This window comes from Stegostoma tigrinum, chromosome 11 (assembly GCF_030684315.1).
Source record: "Stegostoma tigrinum isolate sSteTig4 chromosome 11, sSteTig4.hap1, whole genome shotgun sequence".
NCBI classification, from domain to species: domain Eukaryota; kingdom Metazoa; phylum Chordata; class Chondrichthyes; order Orectolobiformes; family Stegostomatidae; genus Stegostoma; species Stegostoma tigrinum.
In genome coordinates this window covers 39,028,621-39,050,017 of record NC_081364.1, presented here as the reverse complement: position 1 = coordinate 39,050,017, position 21,397 = coordinate 39,028,621, and positions in this window count along the sequence as shown.

Here is a 21,397-nt window from a genome sequence, read left to right as displayed (position 1 = left end):
CAAATTCCACCATCTGCCATGGTGGGATTCAAACCCAAGTGCCCAGAACATTATTTGGGTCTCTGGATTAACAGCCCAGCACTAATACCACTAGGCCATTGCGTCCCCATAATAATGTTAGGACAATGGATGTTTGTCATTTTCATTTTCTAAGATTTCACCCAGTCCCTTTGTTTTAATACTATATGATCACATTAATACTAGAGAGACATTTTCTTCATCATCCCATTACAAAGGTTACTTTCACTTCATTTCACATCAGAAAACTTTTATTTCCATTGGCTTCGAACAAAACTTCAACTGTTCGATGGGCAAAAGACAATAGTTGATCACAGCGCAAAAAGTCTCAATGAAACAAGTCTACATTTCAGTACAAGCTGAATTAGTTTTCTGCCATCTGTCAGGGAGGAATTAACCTTATGAAGAAATCAGAATTGTAAATGGACTAAAGGGCCACCTCAGGGCAGATAATTTGCATTTGGCAGAGAATATTATGCAAATACTGTAGCTGAGCTTAATCTGTTTTTCTCTTTCCTTAATGCAATCTCTCAAATATTTTGGTTGCACTAGGTGAGCGTTTTAGATAACTTAAACGTTGTGAATCGGGAGAAGAGTAAATATAGTTTACTTAATAACGAGGAAGAATGGATAGCTCACAAGTTAAAAACAATAAGTGGATTAAGACGACCTTCCTCGTGTGGAATAGAGTGAATGATTCATTGCACATGTTTAAATTATGCAATGTGTGGCATTGTCTAATACAAATAATGTTACTTCGGAAATAGACAATCTAGTGACTCCCTTCTCATGCAACAATTCTAAAAGTTGTGTTCAGTCAATGGGGTGGAACAACAGGGAAAGGATTATGCTATAGTACGTCTAGGTCTGCTAAGCATAATTTATAATGTAACATTGAGATTTTTATAGTTACTGAAAGTAATAAGAACCATCAGTTTTTTTTATAAATATTTGATAAACTGCAGATAGGAAGAGTAGCTGCTTCACTCGACCTGTCCTATAGTAACACAGTGTAATCTAGGTATTCCTTGACTACCACTTTATCTCAATGCCAACCCACTTGCCAAACACTCAAAAAACAAAGATCAAACAACCTAATTCCAATTTAGGAAAATGGACTGCAACATTCCCCTGAAGGTGATAACACAAATTTCATGATTCAATGAAGACCAGTCCCAGCAAAGATCAGCAATATGCTCATGTTCTTCTACTTTTGTCAAGCTAATTCAGACACCATCTGTCTTATTCTAAAAATATCTTACAGTCATAGACAATACTTTTGGGGTCAAATGAGATCTTTTATTCACGCCTAAACGTGAATGTTGGAGCTTTATTTTAATGTTTAAGCTGAATGACTGCATCTCCTTTAGTCCTTTAGCATTCAGATGTCAGTGCTGATGATGATAAACTGGCAATTTAAATATTGACTGTGACCATGAGGTACTTTTATGATAACAGAGGCAGTAAATGAATGGAAACTATTTGATATCATTGTAAAGTTCTTGTAATAAGACAGGAATCCTTAGATTCTGGAAGAGTCCAGAGGATTGGAAACTGCCAATGTAACACTCTTATTCAAAAAGGTAGGGAGGCATAAAAAAGTAAATAAAGATATAACAAGGTGTAGAACTGGATGAACACGGCAGGGCAAGCAGGATCAGCGGAGCAGGAAAGCTGATGTTTTGGGTCTGGACCCTTCTTCAGAAAAATAAAGGCCAATTAACTTAACATTTGTCATTAGGAAAATGTTAGCGTCTTTAATGAAAGATGTAACAGCAGAGCATTTAAAAATGCATAGTATGATGAACCATGGCTTCATGAAGGGGAGTCATACCTGGCAAATTCATGATAATTCATTGAGTCAACAAGCAGGATATACAATAGAGACCCGGTGGATATAAAATGTTTGGATTTCTCAGAGTTGTTGGTAAAAGTGCTGGGCTTAAGGCTAATTAAAGTAATGAGTTCATAGTGTTGCGAGTAGTATATTAGAATGGATAAAGGATTAGCTAACTAATGGAATACAGAGGGTTGGGATAAGGGGAACTATTTCAGAGTGACAACCTGCATGTACTGGAGTGCCAAGGGATCAGTGACCACATTTTTTTTACAATCAGTATTGATGATTTTGAAGATGGAAGGGAATATAATGTTGCCAAATTTGGGGATGACAGAAAATAGGCAGGAGGACAGGTGATGATGAAATTGCAAAGAGTCTAGTAGAGCGAAATAGATAGATTAAATCATTAAATGAGTGGACAAAAATTTGGCAAATGCATTAAAATGTGGGAAAATGTGAGGTCATGTACTTTAGCAGGAAGAATAATGGAGCTGAATATTACTTAAATTGAGAGAAACTGGTAAAAACTGCAACACACTGGGGTTTGGGGGTTCTCATGCATGAATCACAAAAATCTAGCATCCAAGTCCAACTGATAATAGGAAAGGCAAACAGAATGTTTACCTTTATTTCAAAAGGAATGAAGGATAAAATTAGGCAAGCCTTGATAAAACAACATAAAGCACTAGTTACACCACAACTTGAATTCTGTGAACAGTTTTAGTCACCTAATCTAAGAAAAGATGTACTGGCATTGGAGTCATTGCAGAAAAGAATCACTATGTTAATCATGAGTATGGAAGGCCTTTGTTATGAGGGGAGCTTGAATAGTTAGGCCTATTCTCTTTGGAGTTTAGAAGAATGAGTGGCAACTTTATTTAAGCATTTTAGATTCTTAGGGAGCTCAATCGGGCTCATACAGAGAGGATGTTTTCTCTTTTGGGAAAGTTTTGGACCAGCGAGCATGTTGGGGTGGGTAATGACTGAAAGTAGTTCAGATACACTTCTTTGCAGATATATGTACAACATTCCATAACATTCATGACTCATCTCCTCAAAGGCCAATCTTTGATCCATCTTTCTTACAAATCACTGTTCCATCTCTAACCTCCCTCGCATCTCCAATGTCTTTGAAGATGCTGTTGCCTCCCAGATCTGTGTGCATCTTTCCTGCAACTCCATATTTGAAATCCTCCATTCAGGTTTCCATGCTGCTAAAGAACTAAATCAGCTCTTGTGACAATCAGAAAAGGCATTATATGTGATGGTGGCTTCAAAGTTTGCCAGACTTCCATCTTGAGAGACAGTGGTTTGTAATGGCAAAGTTAAACTTTTCCTCATTAGCTTCACAATCTTTCTGCAGTTTTTGATACAGTTGATGACACCATTATCCTGGATGGGTGGGAGAACTCTCACCTGGTATTATACCAGACTGTCTGCATGAATCCAGGGTAGCTGCAGTAGCTTTCTTTCCAAGCCTCACAGTGTTACCTCTGGTATCCCTTAGGATCTATTCTTTTTCTGAGGAAGGGTCACTAGACCCGAAACGTTAACTCTGTTTTCTCCTCCACAGATGCTGCCAGACCTGCTGAGCTTTTCCAGCAACTTTGTTTTTGTTCCTGATTTACAGCATCCACAGTTCCTTTGGCTTCTATTCTTTTTCTGATGGACATGCTGACTCTTGGCAATATCATTGTGTCACGTGTAGCCTGATGACACTCAGCCATTACTCACCACCACCACTCTTGACTTGGAACTATAGATCTGGGGGTCTTCTTTGGTGATGGGTAAGTTGTTTAGATGATTCTGAAAAATAGGATTTATATGTGTTTGGAGAGGCAAGGAATGATTAGGGATAGTCAGCATGTTTATGTGAAGGGAAATCATGTTTCACAAACTTAATTGAGTTTTTTGAGGAAGTAACCAAGCAGATGAGGCCAGAGCAGTAGACATTGCTTAGTTGGATTTTAGTAAAGTCTTTGACAAGTTTCCACGTTGAAGGCTTCTTCGTAAAGTTAGATCACCTGGGATTCAGGTTCAATTTGCCAAGTGGGTGCAAAATAGGCATAGAGTGGTCATGGAGGACTATGACCAGGGGTGTTTCACAGGGTTCGGTGCTGGGTCCACTTTGTTCATCATTTCTATTGATTTGGATGAGAATATAGAGGGCATGGTTAGTAAGTTTGTAGATGGCACCAAAATTGATGGAATAGTGGAGAGTGAAGAAGGTATGACAAAGAGATCTTGGTCAATTGGGTCAATGGGCTGAGGAGTGTTAGGTGAAGTTTAAATTGGATGAATGCAAGAGTTGCATTTTGGTGAAACAAACAAGGGCAGGATTTATACAATTTAAAATTTGGGCCTTAGGTATTGTTGTGGACCTGGGGATTCAGGATCATAATTCTTTTGAAGTCTACGTCACATGAAGGTAGTGTGGTTAAGAAGGTGTTTAGCATGCTTGTCTTCATTGCTCAGATTTTTGATTATAAGAGTTGCAACATCATGTTGAGGCAATCCAAGACATTGGTGAAGCCCCTTTTGGAGTATTGTATATCGTACTTGTGACCCTGTTATAGGGAGGATACTACTAAACTGGAGACAGTTCAGAAAAGATTGATCAGGATGTTGCTGGGAATGGATATTTTGAGTTTGAAAGAGAGGCTTGGTAGGCTGGGACTTTTCTGAGAGCTTAGGAGGTTGAGGGCTGATCTATGGAAGTTTTTTAAATCATGAGGGGTATAGATAGGGTAAGTGGCAGGTGCCTTTACCCTCAGGTATGGTATTTCAAGACTAAAGGGCATATTTTTAAGTTGCGAGGAGAAAGATTTAAAAAAAAATGAGGGAAATTTTTTTTTACAGAGAGAGTGCTCCTGTGTGGCATGAACTGCTAGAGGAAGTGGTAGGTGCTGGTGTAGTTACAATGTTTAAAAGACCTTTGGGTAAAAACATGAATAAGAAATGTTTGGAGGATATGGGCCAAGTGCAGGCAAGTCGGTCTAATTTATTTGGGTTTATGGTCGCCACATACTGGTTTACCGAAGGGTCTGTTTCCGTGCTGTATTACTACATGATTCTATAAATCTTCTGGTGTTGCTAAGTTACCAGATGGTTTATCAGACTTCCAATACTGGTTGAGCAGAAATTTAGTTCATTTAATTATTGGGTTGGCGAAAGCCCTTGTCACTATATGCCAGTCAGTTTGTTTTTGTCTTAGATGACATTGAGCTCAGGTGTTGTTGGAGCAAGTGGAGAGTGTTTCATCACAATCCTGACTTGAGTCATCCAGATGGTGAAAAGGACTTGTGACATTAAGAACTGAATTACTTGCTACAGGATACATTGGATCTGATCTGTTCTTGTAGTTGTACGACATAAAACAGAAATTTGAGCAAGAGTAGGCAACTTGGCTCTATGACCCTGCTCCACCATTTAATGTGATCATGGCTGATTATCTAATTCAATAGACTGTTCCTGCTTTTCACCCATATCCTTTGATTCCTTCAGCCCCGTGCTATATCTAACACCTTCTTGAAATCAGACAATGTTTTAGCTTCAACAGCTTTCAGTGGTCGTGAATTCCATAGGCTCACCACACTCTGGGTGAAGAAATTTGTGTGGCCAGTCACTTTGCCGTCATTTCTGGATTCAGCTATTTTGTTCAGGTTATGATGAAGCTTCAAAGAGGAATGGAGCCATGGGGGCCTGGGAACATAATTGAGCATCAATAAGCATGTTAATGACGTATAAGCATTGCTTCCATCACTTTACTGATAACTGAGAGTATACTGATGGGTGACAATTGACTGGAAAGCAATTTGTTTTGTTTTGTTGTGGGCACGGCATATCCAGGCAATTTTCCATATTGTCTGTTATGCCAACAATGTAACTGCATTGGCTTGGCTGGAGGAATGGTTAATTCTAGAACAGGTTTCCAGCACTACTGTTGTAATGTTACCAAGGGTCATAGCTTTTGCTGTAACCACTCCAGTCAGCTGATTCCTTCATATTAAATATGTTGCAGATTGACTTCTGTGTAAAATGAGGACCTGAGGAGGTGATTACTATGCATCATCCACTGATTACTTCTGGTTGGAAATGTTTCAGCTTTGTCTTTGGGGCCTTGTGCTTGGTTCTGCCATCAACGAAAATGGGAGGTTCATGGAGCATACTCTTTCTACTCATTAGTTAGTTGCTCACCATCATTCACAATTGGATTATGTAGGTCTGAAAAGCACTGCCCTAATATGTTGGTTGTGAAATTACTTGGGTTTCTGTACAATTTCATTCCTCCAACTCAGCTAATTATGATCAAAATATAAATGGATGATAAATACTCAACTTTTATCATTCGACTTTTATGGACTAAAATAGCTTTTTTGTCAAAAAAAATGACAGAGGTGAGGTAAATCATTTGACAACATACATAGAGTATATCAAACTGGCTGTGTCAGAACTCCCATTTTGAATCTTGGTGAGGCATCAAGAGATTCACATCTCTGGTTTTACTCTCATTGCATATATTCTTACATTGGAACTGAACAGTTACCTGTGGATTATTCAGTTTGAAAAACAGTGAAACCAGATTTGGAATGTACAAAAAAAAGCATACTTCAGTTGTTTGTTTTGCGCAACAAAGCAAAGAAGGAAAGCAACATGGGCTCATTACAGAAAAGATATCAGATATTGCTCATCTTTCTCGCTCTCATTTTGCCCAAATCTCAAAAACTGGTCAATGATGCTTTACCAAGAACTCCAGGACATTTTCAGCTTTGCCATTATGGAGGAAACAAGACAATATCTCAACAGCCGGACTCAGGCCTTTTCATTCTCACAATCCAAAACGCTGTAGCTACATGTGTCTTTGCCTTACCCACTCTATTGGACACTGTTCCACCCTCTTCTTTATTACCTGTGTTTGTGCGTGCATTTATTATTACAATTTTATTTTTCAGACAATAGGTTTTTCAACTTGAAAAAAAAAGTTTGAATGAGCTCACCATCATTTTTGGATCTGTACAACTGAATATAATTGAAGCTGTGTGTTAAAAAAAAATTTACAATAATTGCTGTCACTTAGAAAGAGTGGTTAGAAAAGAGGAGAGCCGTGATCCCTCCTTATATGGTTGCAATAAATTTGACCTTCGTACGCCTCAATTAAATTCTGTCTCTGCCATCTCGACTCTAAGGGAAACAACCCTAACCCAAAGGTTAGGATCCTCAGTTCTAGACTGTTCAACAAGAGGAAACATCCGTTCAACATTCACCTTGTCAGGTGCCCTCAGGATCTTACAGATTCAGGGTGGTAGTTGATAAATGGCCCATTTCTTGCCCATTTTTGACCTGATGACATGAGATTTCATGGATTCAATGTGAATGGTAAGAACTCCCAACAGAAACCCCTCATGATTTTAGAACATTGCTACCACCTCTAATGGGGCAGATCATACCCAAAATGATGATGTAGGAATCCATAACATTGAATGGAAGCCACACCATCAAAATGATACCAATGTCAGGCTGCCGTTTGCTCAGTCAGTGGAATAATTCTTCCAATTTTGACACAAATCTCCAAATGTCTATCGGATTGACTGGGCTGTGTGCACCTTTTTTCTGCCTGATCCTAATTACATGGGTGGTCAGCTCGCTGTTATGTCTCCCATACTTTGTTCTTGTGGTTTGTTCTAACGAAATAGCAATTTCAGAAGGCAACTATTTGCCAACCACGTTGCTGAGAGACCAGAGTCACAAACGTTTTGGGCCTGATAAAGACTGCAGATTTCCTTCTTTTAAGGATATTAATGAACCAGCGGCACTTTTTAAAAATAATCCAGTAGTTTTAGCGTTGCTACTATTAATTCTACTTGCGAGTTTTGAGAAGATTTGTAGCTCAGTTTGAGTTTCTGGATGTGAGTTTGCTCACTGAGCTGGAAGGTTAGTTTTCAGACGTTTTGTCACCATTCGAGGTAACATCATCAGTGAGCCTCCAGTGAAGCGCCAGGGCATAACACCAGCGCTTCACCAGAGGCTCACCGATAATGTTACCTAGAATGGCGACGAAACTTCTGAAAACTAACCTTCCAGCTCAGCAAGCAAACTCACATCCAGTTAATTCTACTTATTTATTCTCAGAATTAAATGTTAATATTCTTATCTGCTGTAATGGGATTTGAACTCAGATCTCATCAATGCATTTTGTTGGATTACTCAATCACAAACATAAACGCTACACTATTTGTGCCACAAATTATTGTTCAAATAAATGTTTTGTGAAGGAGATTCATATTACCAGCGAATCATTGCTTGTCTTTATTCATACGATACAAATTAAAAATGTCATTCAATAAAGTCAACAAGAATTAGAGTCATAACTTTTACAGCACAGAAAGAGGCCCTTCAATTGGACTAATCCCATTTTTCTGGCCTTTGGACTGTAGCCTTGTATGCTATGACACTTCAAGTCCTCACCTAAATAACCTCTGAAAAGTCTTGAGGGTTTTTTTTTACCTCGACCACCTTTTCAGGCAGTGAGTTCCAGATATCTACAACATTCTGGGAGAAAAAAATACAAATCACAAAAGCCTCCTGCACCTTTCCTGAAAACTGTGCCTCCTTGTTAGTGACTTCTCCACTAAGAAGAAAAGCTTCACCTTATCTACTAAATAAAAACCAAAAAAACTCTGGATGCTGTAAATCAGGAACAAAAACAAAGTTGCTGGAAACGCTCAGCAGGCCTGGCAGCATCTGTGGAGGAGAAAACAGAGTTTAAGTTTTGGGTCCGGTGACCCTCAGAGTTCTGAGGAAGGGTCACCTGACCCGAAAAGCTAATTCTGTTTTCTCCTCCACAGATGCTGCCAAACTTGCTGAGCTTTTCCAGCAACTTTGTTTTTGTTCACCTTATCTACCCTGTATATACCCCTCTGACCTTTGTGCACCTCAATTAAATTCCCTCTCTGCCATCTCTACTCTAAGAAAACAACCCTAGCCTAGCAAATCTCTCTCTTGATAGCTGAATCGCTCCAGTCCAGGCAATATCCTGGTGAATCTTTACCTTACCTTTTCTCATACAACCACATCCTTCATATAGCATGATGACCAGAAATGCAAACAGTACTTCAGATGTGGCCTAACTCATATCATTTCCAACTCCATTAAACCTCCTTGCTCTTGTATTCAATCTTTCAACAAATAAAAGCAAGTATCCTATATGCCTCTTTAATTAACTTGTTTCTTTGTCCTACTGCCTTCAATGATCTAGGGACATGCTTACAAAGTTCGTTCAATTCTTTGCTCTTTCTAGGGTCCTGCCATTCAACATGTGCTCTCTTGTCTTGTCAGTCCTCCCAAAAAGTATCACCTCTCATTTTCCAAATTCCATTTGCCACTATTCTCCTCATCGGACCAGCCTGTTGATATTACCCTGTCGTCTCAGGCTTTCTTCTTCGCTATTTACCACACTACAATTTTCATGCCATCTGTGAACTTCCTGATCAGACCTCTTACATTCATGCCTAGATTGTTGAGGAATAACAAACAGCAAAAGACACAGCACCACATTTGAGTCTCAAAATCGCACTTTGGTTATCACCCTCTGCTTCTTGCCATTCTGCTAATTTTGGATACAATTTGCCAAATTTCTCTGGATTCCATGAGCTCTTAGCTTCTTAGCCAGTCTGCCTTGTGATACCTTGTTAAAACTTGACTGAAGTCCATGTAAAATACACCAACTACACTACCCACATGCACACACCCAGTCACCTCCCTGAAAAATTCAACAATATTTGTGAAACATGATCTCCCTCTTCCATGCTGAATATCCTTGATTAATACTTGCCTCTCCAAGACAAAATCAATTCTGTCCCTCAGGCATCTTTCCAACAGTTTTCCTACTATACATGTCAGACTCACTGGCCTATAGTTTCCTCGTTTATCCTGGATGAGTAATTGTACCATGTTAGATATCCTCTAATCTCCATGGGACTCTTCCTGTGGCCGGAGAGGATTTCATATTTAATGTTAGAGGCTCTGTAACCTCTTCCTTTACCTCCCAAAGCAGCCTTGGATATATATAACCTGGACCTTGGGTTTTATCCACTTTCAAGTCTGTTAAAACCACTAACATTGCTTCTCTCTCAATGTCAATTTGTTCAATTATGTCACAATTTCCCTCCCTGATTTCTAGACCTATATTGTCCTTCTCTTCTTTCAATACAGATATAAATCTTCTTTTAAAACCTCAGCCCTGTCTTCTGGCTCCACACCAGATTGCCACTTTTGTCCCCAAAGGATCTCACTCTTCCTTTGGTTGTGTTCCTGATCCAAATATAAAATGCCTTAGGATTTTCCTCAGTGTTACCCTGCTAGTATTTGTCATGTCCACTCCTTGGTTTCCAAATTACATTTGTAAGCAACCTTCAGTACTTTCTATTATCCTCTAGGGCAACTGCTGCTTTCTGCTTTCGGTATTTACCATAAACTTCCTTCATTAACCAAGCCTGCACATCCCTTGGCATCTCAGGAAACTGCTTTTGGTGATTCCCATCTTGGAAACATCTTGACCTTGCATTCCCATGATTACCTGTTTGAATATCTTCTACTGCTCTGATCTGGATTTTCCTGCAAATAGCTAGTTTTCATTCATTTTAGCCTGATCCTGTCGCATCTTATCAATATCAGCCTTCTCCAAGGTCAATAGCTTTATTTCTGGTCCACCTTTGTCTGAACACATAATTATCTTAAATCTTAACAAATTATGGTCACTGTAACCAAAATGCTCCCCCACTTCTACATCTATCACTTGCTGAGTCTCATTCCCTCGAATAAGACCCGGCGCCATCCCCTCTCTTGTAGGACTTCCTATGTGCTTTTTAACAAAAACCTCTTCTCTAACCTTTGTACATTTTGTCTGTCTCAGTTAATATCATGAAATAAAAATCCCCTATTATTATCTAGTTAATTTTATATTTCTCTGGGAATTACCTACACTTCTCAGTTTCCATCTCTTCCTGTCAATGGTAGACCCCCAGTGAAATGATTTTAATTTTATCCATCTTACTTCATTTAAGGAACCTTCATCCCCAGTTACTGCAATGATTGGTTGCTTCTGAATGTTGTGACACCATCTTCTCTTTTTCTCTCCACCTTGCGCCACCCCCGCACCCCACCTCACCCCCATGGCATAAAGTGTTACCGTGTTCCCTTGTGCCTTAACTTGACTGTATTTAAAGTGCCTTTGAGACTGATTTGGTTCTTCTGCTATATTTGTCTGTGCATCACCCCCCGCTGCACTTCACTACACATCGGCAACGTGCCAATTTAGTTTTAACCCCTACCATTATGAAGTTCGAATATCTAAATATGTTTCAGACATGATATTTGTCAAAGTCTTCTGATCTGAAAGGCCATTTTTATTGCAAAAAATGAGGCAACAAGCTAGACTTGTGAGTATTTTGTAATCATGCTGTTCAGATATGTTAATACACACCTCTGGAGTAGGTGGGACTTGAACCAGGCCTCTTGGTTCAAAGGAAGGCACACTAGTACTGTGTCTCAAGAGCCCACCAAGCTTCAGTTATACAGCTATATAAAATAAAGAATACAAACACTTAGAGATTGACTTTGTTCTTTTCTTCTACAGTGCTGGAAAATGACAAAATAAGATTGCAATCAATTGCTGCTCAATGATGGAAGGCTGATGAGTTTTAAAAACAAACACATTTAATTTACTTAATGCAAAGATGTTCAGAGATTTGAATTTGAACATAACTGATGTATTTGCCCATCAAAGTTGCAAAAACCTTTTGCTCCATCATTGTAGGTTACAAAACAATGACAGTATTCAGTAAGAATGACACTTTCCTACTTCGATAATAGAAAGCCAGGCATCCACAAGCAGGGTTCCTTTCACATTGAAGAAATAGGATTATAACAACTAATAGCATAGAGGGAAAATAAAATTTCTTGATTTAGGGTGCCACACTGACAAAACATGTTACAACTTATCAGTAATTCACATCATCATAATATGCAATTTTTCCACATCCCTTTAATCTGACTTTTAAATAGTTAACCCCAGAAGAAATATGAATACAGTACAGCCTTTTACTAATAATTGTGGAGAACATTGTTGTAATCATTTTTGATTTAAAACTAAAGCATTTGTGGCATATCACAATTCCTTGCAAATTTAGGTTCAGTATCTTTCAAACTTACTTAGTAACCTTTCCTGATTGGAACCAGAGTACTCAAACGAAAACAGTACAACATCACAATGTTAACAGCAGTTGTGCCTCAGATTGAAAGAAATGCCATTATATTTGATCATTTGTTTCATGGAATAGCTCTGGCATTTCAATCTTTAACTCTATATTTAAAGACCTTCTTTGAAATTCCTCCAAATTGTACAGCTTGCCTCACTGAGAGCCAGACCAACGATCCTAACTTGGGTTTGAGTGTAGTTCTTTTCAGAGTCAGGATTATTTAGCAAACATTTTCCATTTTTGGAATCGCATCTCATAAGACATTTGCAAGCATGGGCTAAATGGGTACAGTACATTGCTTTGTGCAAATAACCAAAGTGTTATGCTGTTTGATATTTATTGATGGTCTAGGGGGCATATGGCTTACATACTGAACATTAAATCGTCACTGGAATTCATATGTTACGTTACTTATTAGTATTAAATGCAGAACATCTTTTTGACTTGATGGTAGCATCTTGTTGTGGTGAATACCACTCGTTTTGCTTTTGCACAGTAGCTGCATAAAACAGCCAGCTTCACCTGTTACTCAAGCTTTTGAGGGTAATCTGAGGTAGATTGGGCACTTTTCAAGACCAAAAGTTGATGCATTTGCATGATATGCAGTGACAATTATTTAGGATTGTTAGTTGGGCTCACAGTGCGATGCAGGTGCATTTATTGCATATGTTTATACACAGGGCCTGTTCTTCATACACACAAAGAACATAGATGCACACAGTGAGACGGTTTATACTCTACAAAATGGATGACAGTATTCTCTAGCTCATTTCTCAAGGCAATACCTTAACCAAAATCAATTTTCCTGGTTTAAAATTTAAACAAAGCTTGGCGGTTAACTGCCAGTCATCATTAACTGCTGTATTCTCCAGAACCATGCCTTTTTCAATCAGAGGTCACTTGGACATCAATCAGCACTTTTCTCTCACACAGAATAAACACAGTTCGTTTTACTTGTTTACTTTGTCATTTCTTGGAAAATTGTCTTGATTCATTCAAGACAAAAAGCTTCAATAAAATCTTTTCAGTAATAACCAACATTTATGAAATCCTGCTACTCTGAAGGTTTAGGGAAATACAAATAAGGCAATTTCACATATTCTCAGAGCTAGTTTTCAACTTAGAAAGGGCCGTGAGACCTCTCACCAATGGAATGTACATGATGTCTAAAAATTTAAGAGAGAAAGATATAAATGAGCCAGTCTTGGGGGTATTAGTGGTCAACCTGGTCTAATGATGAAAATACTAAAAAAGAGAAGATAACAAATAAAAACTACATTTGGAGAAAAATCACATCTCATTGAATATTGCCTTCAAAGAAAATAGCAGATTAAACTGGGGCTCCATGCCAATGGTTCCCAACATCTTCAATATCAAGGCATACTTCAAAGAGACAAACAATTTCATGGCACACCCACATTTTTCAGCTCAATTGATGTGAATGTCCACACATGCACAGTGATGAATCTTCACGCACCCATGGAATGAAAAGCCTATGCATACGTGACTCTGTGGGTTTGCACATGGTCTGTCAGTCAGGGCATTTGATGTCAGCAGATACAGCCTTCAGTAATATTGGAAGCACAGCTTTGATGCGTAGGTAAAGATTTTATGACTCACTACTCACCTTATCACACCATATCAGAGTGATGTGGCAGACCAGTTGAAAACCACTGCTGTACATCTCCTTATTTTAAAATTACTATTGAAGGCCAAATTTTTGGAAGAAAAGTTTTCAAAATCTGTGTTGCTGTCATTCTTTAAATTTAACAGAACTATATAACGAAGCTGTGCCAATTCACTCATTTCTTAAAATTTTGCTTTTACAACAGTCAACACGTAAAAACACATGTCACTGATGTGGTAAAAAAAATTCAAACAAAAAGATACACATTGCAAGTAAAACAGTAGGGAAGTAAGGTAATAGACTATTTACAGGTTAAAACATATGTAAATCAATTTACTTACACAAACAATTGTCTTTAAACTACGATGTGCCCATTGCATCATAGCTTTCAAGACATGCCTGATTAATTTCTCCTTCCTCCAAAGCATTACATGCTCATCCGGAATAATAAATGTGATTACGTCAAATAAAAACATAAAATTAAGGGGAGCAAATCAAAAGTAGCAAACGCACGAAAAGCAAGAAGTTAACCAACAGAAAACCACATAGTCAAATCTGTAATTCTTTGTGAAGAACGATTCAAAAGCCATAAAGTAAAGCAATCAAACCACTTGTCACCATCCCCCCAGACCTCCCACTGACTGAGGACGAACAGTCAGTCCGAAGCAAGGGGCTCAGCTTTGCCCCCCTACAACCACACATCAACGAATACCAGTCACGTTTGGACATAGAGCAGTTTTTCCGCCACCTTCGCCTCCACACTTACTTCTTCAACCGGGAACCTAACCCTCCCTCCACTGACCCCTTCACCCGCTTCCAACACAAGTCTTCCTCCTGGACACCATCCCCAGGCCTCCTACCCTCCCTCAACGTCTTCATCTCCAACTGCCGTCGAGACATTAACTGCCTCAACAACTCCACCCCTCTCACCCACTCCAACCTCTCCCCCGCAGAACGGGCAGCCCTCCGCTCCAACCCCAACCTCACCATCAAACCCGCAAACAAGGGTGGCGCAGTGGTAGTATGGTGCACTGACCTCAACATCGACAAGGCCAAACGCCAACTCTCCGACACATTCTCCTACCACCCCCTGGATCATGACCCCACCCCCGAGCACCAAAGCATCATCTCCAACACGATTCATGACCTCATCACATCAGGGGACCTCCCACCCACAGCCTCCAACCTTATTATTCCCCAACCCCCCACGGCCTGTTTCTATCTCCCTCCCAAAATCAACAAACCCGCTTGCCCTGGTCGGCCCATTGTCTCAGCCTGTTCCTGCCCCACCGAACTCATCTCCACCTATCTGGACTCCATTTTCTCCCCTTTGGTCCAGGAACTCCCCATCTACGTCCATGACACCACCCACGCCCTCCACCACCTCCAGAACTTCCAATTCCCTGGCCCCCAACACCTCATTTTCCCATGGACGTCCAGTCCCTATACACCTGTATTCCGCATGCAGATGGCCTCAAGGCCCTCCGCTTCTTCCTGTCCCGCAGGCCCGACCAGTCCCCCTCCAACGACACCCTCATCCGCCTAGCTGAACTTGTCCTCACCATCAACAACTTCTCTTTTGATTCCTCCCACTTCCTACAGACAAAGGGGGTGGCCATGGACACCCGCATGTGCCCCAGCTAAGCCTGCCTCTTTGTAGGTTACGTGGAACAGTCCCTCTGCCGCACCTACACAGGCACCAAACCCCACCTCTTCCTCCGTTACATTGATGACTGTATCGGCACCGCCTCTTGCTCCCCAGAGGAGCTCGAACAGTTCATCCACTTTACCAACACCTTCCACCCCAACCTTCAGTTCACCTGGGCCATCTTCAGCACATCCCTCACCTTCCTGGACCTCCGAGTCTCCATCTCAGGCAACCAGCTTGTAACTGATGTCCATTTCAAGCCCACCGACTCCCACAGCTACCTAGAATACACCGCCTCCCACCGACCCGCCTGCAAAAATTCCATCCCCTATTCCCAATTCCTCTGCCTCCGCCACATCTGGTCCCAGGATGAGGCATTTCACTCCCGCACATCCCAGATGTCCATGTTCTCCAAGGACCGCAACTTTCCCCCCTCAGTGGTTGAGAACGCCCTTGACCGCGTCTCCCACATTTCCCGCAACACATCCCTCACACCCAGCCCCCGCCACAACCGCCCAAAGACAATCCCCCTCGTTCTCACACACCACCCCACCAACCTCTGGATACAACACATCATCCTCCGACACTTCCGCCATCTACAATCCGACCCCACCACCCAAGACATTTTTCCATCCCCACCCTTGTCTGCTTTCCGGACAGACCACTCTCTCCGTGACTCCCTTGTTCGCTCCACACTCCCCTCCAACCTCACCACACCCGGCACCTTCCCCTGCAACCGCAGGAATTGCTACATTTGCCCCCACACCTCCTCCCGCACCCCTATCCCAGGCCCCAAGATGACTTTCCATTTTAAGCAGATGTTCACCTGCACATCTGCCATTGTGGTATACTGCATCCATCATACCCGGTGTGGCTTCCTCTACATTGGGGAAACCAAGCGGAGGCTTGGGGACCGCTTTGCAGAACACCTCCACTCGGTTCACAACAAACAACTGCACCTCCCAGTCGCAAACCATTTCCACTCCCCCTCCCATTCTTTAGATGACATGACCATCATGGGCCTCCTGCAGTGCCGCAATGATGCCACCCGAAGGTTGCAGGAACAGTAACTCATATTCTGCTTGGGAACCCTGCAGCCCAATGGTATCAATGTGGACTTCACCAGCTTCAAAATCTCCCCTTCCCCGACTGCATCCCAAAACCAGCCCAACCCGTCTCTGCCTCCCTAACCTGTTCTTCCTCTCACCCATCGCTTCCTCCCACCCCAAGCTGGACCTCCATTTCCTACCTACTAACCTCATCCCACCTCCTTGACCTGTCCGTCTTCCCTGAACTGACCTATCCCCTCCCTACCTCCCCACCTATACTCTCCTCTCCACCTATCTTCTTTTCTCACCATCTTCGGTCCGCCTCCCCCTCTCTCCCTCTCTCCCTATTTATTCCAGAACCCTCTCCCCATCCCCCTCTCTGATGAAGGGTCTAGGCCTGAAATGTCAGCCCTTGTGCTCCTGAGATGCTGCTTGGCCAAGACGGACAGGTCAAGGAGGTGGGATGAGGTTAGTAGGTAGGAAATGGAGGTGCGGCATGAGATGGGAGGAAGGGATGGGTGAGAGGAAGAACAGGTTAGGGAGGCAAAGACAGGCTGGGCTGGTTTAGGGATGCGGTGGGGGAAGGGGAGATTTTGAAGCTGGTGAAGTCCACATTGATACCATTGGGCTGCAGGGTTCCCAAGCGGAATATGAGTTGCTATTCCTGCAACCTTCGTGTGGCATCATTGTGGCACTGCAGGAGGCCCATGATGGACATGTCATCTAAAGAATGGGAGGGGGAGTGGAAATGGTTTGCGACTGGGAGGTGCAGTTGTTTATTGCGAACCGGGCGGAGGTGTTCTGCAAAGCGGTCCCCAAGCCTCCGCTTGGTTTCCCCAATGTAGAGGAAGCCACACCAGGTACAGTCGATGCAGTATACCACATTGGCAGATGTGCAGGTGAACCTCTGCTTAATATGGAAAGTCATCTTGGGGCCTGGGATGGGGGTGAGGGAGGAGGTGTGGGGGCAAGTGTAGCACTTCCTGCTGTTGCAGGGGAAGGTGCCAGGTGTGGTGGTGTTGGAGGGCAGTGTGGAGCCAACAAGGGAGTCACGGAGAGAGTGGTCTCTCCAGAAGGCAGACAAGGGTGGGGATGGAAAAATGGCTTGGGTGGTGGGGTTGGATTGTAGATGGCAGAAGTGTCGGAGGATGATGTGTTGTATCCGAGGGTTGGTGGGGTGGTGTGTGAGAATGAGGGGGATCCACTTTGGGCGGTTGTGGCGGTGGCAGGGTGTGAGGGATGTGTTGCGGGAAATGTGGGAGACGCGATCAAGGGTGTTCTCGGCCACTGAGGGGGGAAAGTTGCGGTCCTTGAAGAACATGGATATCTGGGATGTGTGGGAGTGGAATTCCTCATCATGGGAGCAGATGCGACGGAGGCGGAGGAATTGGGAATGGGGATGGAATTTTTGCAGGAGGGTGGGTGGGAGGAGGTGTATTCTAGGTAGCTGTGGGAGTCGGTGGGCTTGAAATGGACATCAGTTACAAGCTGGCTGCCTGAGATGGAGACTGAGAGGTCCAGGAAGGTGAGGGATGTGTTGGAGATGGCCCCTGTGAACTTGAGTTTGCGGGTGGAAGGTATTGGTGAAGTGGATGAACTGTTCAAGCTCCTCTGGGGAGCAAGAGGCGGTGCCGATACAGTCATCAATGTAACGGAGGAAGAGGTGGAGTTTGGGGTGTGTGTAGGTGCGGAAGGGGGACTGTTCCACGTAACCTACAAAGAGGCAGGCATAGCTGGGGCCCATGCGGGTGCCCATAGCCACCCCCTTTGTCTGTAGGAAGTGGGAGGAATCGAAAGAGAAGTTTTCGAGGGTGAGGACGCGTTTGGCTCGGTGGATGAGGGTGTTGGTGGAGGAGGACTGGTTGGGACAGGAAGAAGCAGAGGGCCTTGATGCCATCTGCATGCGGAATACAGGTGTATAGGGACTGGATGTCCATGGTGAAAATGAGGTGTTGGGGGCCAGGGAATTGGAAGTTCTGGAGGAGGTTGACGGCGTGAGTGGTGTCACGGACGTCTGTGGGGAGTTCCTGGACCAAAGGAGAGAAAATGGAGTCCAGATAGTCTAGATAGGTGGAGATGAGTTCGGTGGGGCAGGAACAGGCTGAGACAATGGGTCGACCAGGGCAGGCAGGTTTGTGGATTTTGGGAAGGAGATAGAAACTGGCCGTGGGGGGTTTGGGAATAATAAGGCTGCTGCCAGGTTTGCAGTCAGGAATGGGAACTCTTATCATGCATCAGAACTGCGTGTATCTCAGGGTTCTTTATTTGCTTTCTCAGTTCTCAGTCACGCTATGCTAACTTGGATGCGTGCAGGATCTCTGTCTCGCTTTTTAATGTACTACTGCATGATGCACAACTTAAAAGCCCACAATAGTTGTGCTTTGTCTTGTCTTTTAAGAAAGCTGGGCAGCTTGTCTTGTTGCCCAGCATCAAACAGTCAATGAGGGTGAACATTTACACTATGGCACTATGTTATGTCAGTGACACACTGCAGCATGTTCCAGTCGCGAACACAGCATCACACTGCTTGTAATTCAACGAAATGGACATGTCTGAACATCGAAAGGGGGCAGTCCTTCCTGGTGAGAAGGGGGCCAATGGCCCATCAAGAGTTGCTGTCAGAATTGGTCAAGGACATCATCATATCTCAGTTCAGATGGTTGGCCATGGTCACTTAGCCTCTTGGTCTAACTGGAGTCCAGGGATTTGTGTTCTCACAGTTAGTAAATTGGGCCATGGTCAGTTCTGCAGGTTCAGCTCAACCAGTCTAAGGGCTATTGGTACGCCAATGGGGAGCTGCTCATAGATCTGTCTGGTAGATCTCTCTGTAAATAGTAAGGGTTGGCCTCCCAAGTCAATGATAGTTAGGCCACTGTCAGTAATGTGCAGGGGGAGGTATTGTTTATTAAATGCCAAGGGATCAGTACTGTGTTTGGGAAATGGAGAAAGTTGTGTGGGGTTTGGAGACAGCATGCTGAGATGCAGAGGAGACAATTACTCTAAATGTGACTAACACTCGGTATAAGGGTGGGAGATGCTACACAGTGCGAGTGCATAGGGTACTGAGGCAGGTGCTGACATCAATAATCGCTATTATCCTGTCTTCAGTGGGGGTCTTGATGATGTTGGATAATACTGAGTGGCATGTAATGGGGCTCCTGAGGTGGGGGGGTGGGGGGGGGGGGTGGTGGGTGTAAAGTGGGAGATAAATAGATCTCTAAAAAGTGTCTGCATGGAAAGTGGAGAGCTGCAAACCTAACAGGTGAATGCAGAATGTGGAAAGCAACCTAAATGTTGTGGTGTGAGGCAGCTGAAGCTCTCTCCCTTGAGCACAAAGTGGAAAGCCTTTCATCTTCATCTAATCCTCGACTGCACAGTGGAAATGGAAAATGGCTGCCAGCATACCTCGAGTGGATGGAATATACTTATTTTCGTATGAGAGCCTTCTGGTTAATTGCATTAATTAAGTACTTGTAGATTTAAAATTAAACACATTTACAGTCACAAAAATCAGCATGTACAGCTCAAGCATTGACAAATGTTTGCAAAGCCTGGTCCTAAATAATCCTGGTCATGCAGTCGATCAATACAAATTGATTCTAGTAATATTTCAAAAGGAGAAGTGATCACAGGTGAATGTTAAGTGTCAACTGCAGTTGACAATTCCCAAACACATCGCAAGATTTGATAAGGTACACAGGGATGTGGAGCTGCTTTCTATCATATAGAACTGTAAGTATGTCAGAACATCTTTCTGTAATGCTTCTTTGGAGTTGAGGTTGTAGTAATCATATCAAACTTACAATCCCCTGCTGTGTTTGAGAGCCTGGGCTTGTGCTGCTGACATCAAAATATGATTTAATATATTATAGGTTCGTATAGAGGCAATATCATGCTCTCCTTTTCAGTTCCACCAAGTCCCACAGTGTCAAGCACTATGATAAACTGTCTTTGTGTGTGCTATCAGAGATAATGGGAGCTGCGTGCGCTATGATTGCTGACTGCCAAGTTGTTAAGAAGTTTGTTTATTTCTGATATACCCCGCGAAGGGTAATTAGAACTGTAACCAATGGATCGTTCCATCGCAGGTATTATCATTGTGCCTGATGCTGTATAATGCCGGCTCAGGGAAACTGAACAGGAAAGACAGGCTTTAGCAAGCCCACAACCAGCAGCAATCTCCAGTGGCTGCCAAGCAGCCTCCATGTAAAGTCGTCACAGCAGAAGATCGCCTCTGCATGTGGACAAGGAAAAGGATGCCCAGAGTTTATTGCCCTCACTGAAATTTTCTCCAGATGTGTCAGGCACATTCCCGCTACCAAACAAGGAAATCCTGGGACACAATCACAGAACTTTATCATCTGCTGGAGTAGCACCTGTGACTTCAAGGGGTTGGGAGCCATCAAGGTGACAACAGCATTTAACTTGGATGTAACTGGCTGCTTCCAAGGATCAACCGGGGATTTGTACATGATCTGTCAATCCTCAACCCACAAAAGCATCAAAGGTCACACTGCAAGATCACACCACTTCAGTGACATGGTGTGCGTTACTTACGCAGAGAGTTGTGAGAGCATGGAATGCGTTGCCAGCAGCAGTTGTGGAAGCAAGGTCATTGGGGTCATTTAAGAGACTGCTGGACATGCATATGGTCACAGAAATTTGAGGGTGCATCCATGAGGATCAATGGTCGGCACAACATTGTGGGCTGAAGGGCCTGTTCTGTGCTGTACTGTTCTATGTTCTATGTTCTATGTTATAGCTCAGGCTGAGGCCTTTGTCAACATAGCTGGCTTCTGCGAGGGCAGGCTGCTATAGACTTAGTCATTTTGTGTTGTGAGTGCCATATCATAACACAACCGATTACATGAATAGTAAAGAGTTCCATCTGGTCAACATCCATGGAATGGATGACGTAGAATTCTCAGTATCGCAGCTTGAGCTGCCTCCATTCTCTCC